Genomic DNA, 3,916 nt, shown 5'->3' with positions numbered 1-3,916 from the left:
AATGGGATGGCAGCGCCCAGTGTCCCTCTCCGACCCGGCAGCTGCACCTGCTGCAAGCAAGAGTGACGGCTGGGGGGTTTGGAGCTCTTTTAAATCTCCCTTCATTCACTCACCTGGCACATAACACGGCTGCACCATGGTTACAGAGGGCAAGCATGATTCCCGTGCAAAGCAGCTGTTCTGAGCAGTAATGTAAATTTTGCAGACTTAAAACTTCTCGCACTGACTGCTGCCATCTCCCTGTTTACGGGTAGTCCCTTGCCATCCCCAGGCTTCATCTGTTCGCTCCCATCTCACAGGCGGATTTTAACCTCCCCCAGAGAAGGGAGAGCCTCTGCGTTTTGTTTGTGGAGCGCCCCGGTCCCTGACTCATCCTGTTAGGTGCAAAGATAGCAGAAATAACGAATACAATAGGGATAGTTGTCGAGAAATTAAAGGAAGTTGGTAAGTGGGATCCAAATCTTTCCTGCACCGATATCAGATTCAAGCCTCCGTTATCCCTTTCTGGTACACACTGACCTTTGCGCTTCCCTGATTATTGAGCCCAAAACTTTTCCCTGCCTGAACTGTGTGTGATGAAGAGTTGCTTTGGCTGATGCTCTCACCTGTCCTTTCTACTTCCCAACAGTGTCCCTGCCACAGCAGAGGCTTTGGTTTTATCCTCCAGGCACATCCACAGGTATCTCCTACTTCTTCTCTTACATCACACTGGAGAGGAGACTTTGATTTTTACTACAGTAGTACCAAGGAGTCCAGGATATTCCTTTTTCCCAAAGCATTACGCAGAGCTCCCAGACACGTGGATACAAATAACAACAAGAATAAATAACAAAGACTTCAATAAGAATACCAGTGACTGGTGGAAAGAAGGCAACACGCCATAGCATTTCAAGATGCTGTATTTCAGCCGTCTTTCCAAACGCTGACCGTTTAAGGCACCGAGAAGGGAACACGAAGAGGCAGCCAATTAACGTAAGCACATGGAAAGGTCAGGGGAATTCATCTAGCTTTCGCAGTACCTTTTTGTAAGCAGAGAATAGCCCTTCATTAAACTCGTTTTGTGCAAGTGACTGAAGTGAGAAAGGGAAATGGCTTAACGCATTCATCACAGTCCCTGGTAATTAATTGTCCCCCAGCACCGCTGAGAGAAGGCACGGATTTGGCTTTCATCGGGCAATGTCCAAATCAGTACACAACCAATGTTTTCAGTCCCTACCTGCACATCGGGAGGTAGGAGCCTGGCGTTTCAGCGCCACAGTCTCCATCCAGGGATGTACCACGGGCAAAGATGCCCCCATTCAGCAGTAGCCTGACAGCTTGGCCATGGAGATATTGTGGGTGTCTCTCTTTGACTCTTCGTGGCAGAAGCTTCCTCACGCACCAYGGTCCCTGAGGACGGGAACAGCTCCATGAGCAGCTTCACCGCAGCAGAAACAGAGGGGACATTTTAATATTCCCTTCCTCAGGATTCACCGAGACCTGGTTTACCAACCAGACAGCACTGGGACACACAGCCCTCCTGTTTCAGCAGGACTTTGCGCTCCCTGCATGCAGGAGTAGGCAGAAGACACTGGTTTATTTTGGGGGGCTACTAAATATCCTGCTTTTCATTTTTTAGCCACAGACCCGGTTCTGATCTCCAAATAATGTAAATGGGACCCTCTTTAAATGCCTGAACTGAGGCTGAGGCCAGACGAGGAACTTGGTTGAACCTGATGGCTCTGACCAGAGGTACCCAGAGCTGCAGGTGCCCCCAGCCGTGCTGGCCCACTGGCCTAGCTTGGACAACCAGCCGGAGTGGGGACCGCTCGTCCTCTGGCAGAAGAGGAGCAGAAAAGTGGAGACCTGAGCGGTTTTCACCCGAAACACAAGGGTGAACTCTGATTCTATGGCACATTTCACGCAGGGTCTGCGAAGGCTATGTGAAGCACCATCCCCTCCCCGCTCCCCCTCGCTCCAGGTGGCAGAAAGAGGCCCGGCAAGACAGCAGTGAGTTACGCCAGCCCTTGCGCCAGCTCGGCGGCGCTGGCCCACATGCAGGGAGACGAGAAAGCCTCCCTGCAGGCACAGGGGTGTCCTTCCCGCTTGCTCACTTGATGGCAAAACTCACGGAGCTAACGCAGGCCATACGGTGGCCTTTTCTCACTCCCTTTTACTCCTCTGGACAGCCATGCATCCTAAAAGAAAACTGATCCTTGCACTGTGCTCCGGGCAGCCCGCACCCCGTTGTGATAAAGTCATTAATTTATTCCCTTGCTGCACCGGGGGCAACTGAGCGACCAGGCTCCTCCGCTTCCTCCTGCGAGGCGCCGTTCCTCCCGCCGGTGCCGGCGAAGGCAGGCTGGCGCAGGCTGTAAAGGAGACACTGCACACCACATACTCGAGTCACTGCCTACTGCACAAATGTGAGAAACGCCCTGAAAATTGCACAAAGCCCTGAACAGCCCGTAGGCAAGTCTCTGTCACAGTAAAACTTCGGTGCAAATGAGAAACCTAACAACTGAAAACAGCTCGGAGGTACTGGTAGAAAGCAGAAAGCAGCCTCATTATCTGCCTTCTTTTTTTTTAGGTGGGTTGGTTTTTTTGCTATCGGGACTTCTCCATTTTCCAAAGGATAACAATAAACAACAGCTACAAACCTATGGACAACATGAGTTGCCCTCAACAGATCTTTGGGCCAAAGCCTGGTTGTGGCTCTACCAACGTTTAAATGGCATCAGTTCAACAGGGTGACTCTGAAGGTCCGGGGGCATCAGCACCTGGCCCCAGCCAACCAAAAAGTCACGTTCTGAAATCAGCCACCAAGATCTGCCCCCAAACTGTTCCACCTAACACCACAACTTGGGGGGCTGGCAGACAATCTAATTGCCATAGTTCTGGAGTAACGTTGAACTTGCTGATGTCTTTTAATAGAACTCTCTGAAAGGATCCAAGCGGTGTCCTTCACCAGAGGCCACGAAGGAAACTCGGTAATAGTATGATAATTACATTAGCATCTCAAGTGAGAACCGGTTCTTGCTGCGATGTCTGCTCTGCGAGGCACACGGAGAGGCCTTGCCCTAAATAGACGAGGAAGACAAAGCAGGAGAGGAAGGACAAGTCTCCGTGTCTCACAGTCCTTCCTCTGGCTCTCGGCCTACATTAGTTGAACTGCCCATTGTAAACGTGGACCAACAGCACCCGTACACCAGCATAAGCTCGGTGCTGGCTAGGCCAAAGGCATTTTAACCACCTGCTCAGCTCTGCACAGGCCGCGTGAAACTTCAGCTTGAAGCTGGGTCAGCCCCCACACAACACACAAGCACAGAAAGCATAGATGCGCTTTAAAGATGTTTTGCCATCACTCTTTCCCCTTCTGTCTTCTTAGGAACTGAACGTCAGACCCCAGACCCTCTAAAAACACCAGAGTCAGATTGCTGACTTGTAGAGGCGACTTTTACCTTACGGTCGCACCAAAGTGTTTGCTGCACATAAGCCACCATAAACCTTCGCTGTTGCTGTCCGGGAAAGAACAACGAGACCAAACAGGCTCTGACGCTGTAAGAGGTCCATGGAAGCCCACGGGCTGCTCCTGGGCCAAGTGGCTGTAGTACAGAGACGTAGCTCTAGCGAGGCCAAACTGGCACAAACACAGCTGTGAATGCGACATGGGTGAGGTATACATCAATGTAACACGTACACAACAGGACTGTACGTATACACAGGCGTTTGGTGCATGCACAGCTACGGGTTGCATGCACGAGAAGACACTTCACCCCTTGCTGTCCCCGGAGGAGAGCGGGGAGGCTGCCTCAGGCCACGCCGCCACAGAGAGCAAAACCAGGGTATTTTCTCCTGCCCGGCAAGCGGGTGGGCAGCACCCCAGGGGGACCCACGCTGGGGCCCAGACATCCGCCCGGCCTGGTGCCCACGATGG

The sequence above is a fragment of the Apteryx rowi genome, unplaced genomic scaffold (genome assembly GCF_003343035.1).
Source record: "Apteryx rowi isolate R43461 unplaced genomic scaffold, aptRow1 scaffold_4, whole genome shotgun sequence".
NCBI lineage: Eukaryota > Metazoa > Chordata > Aves > Apterygiformes > Apterygidae > Apteryx > Apteryx rowi.
This window is presented reverse-complemented; position numbering follows the sequence as displayed.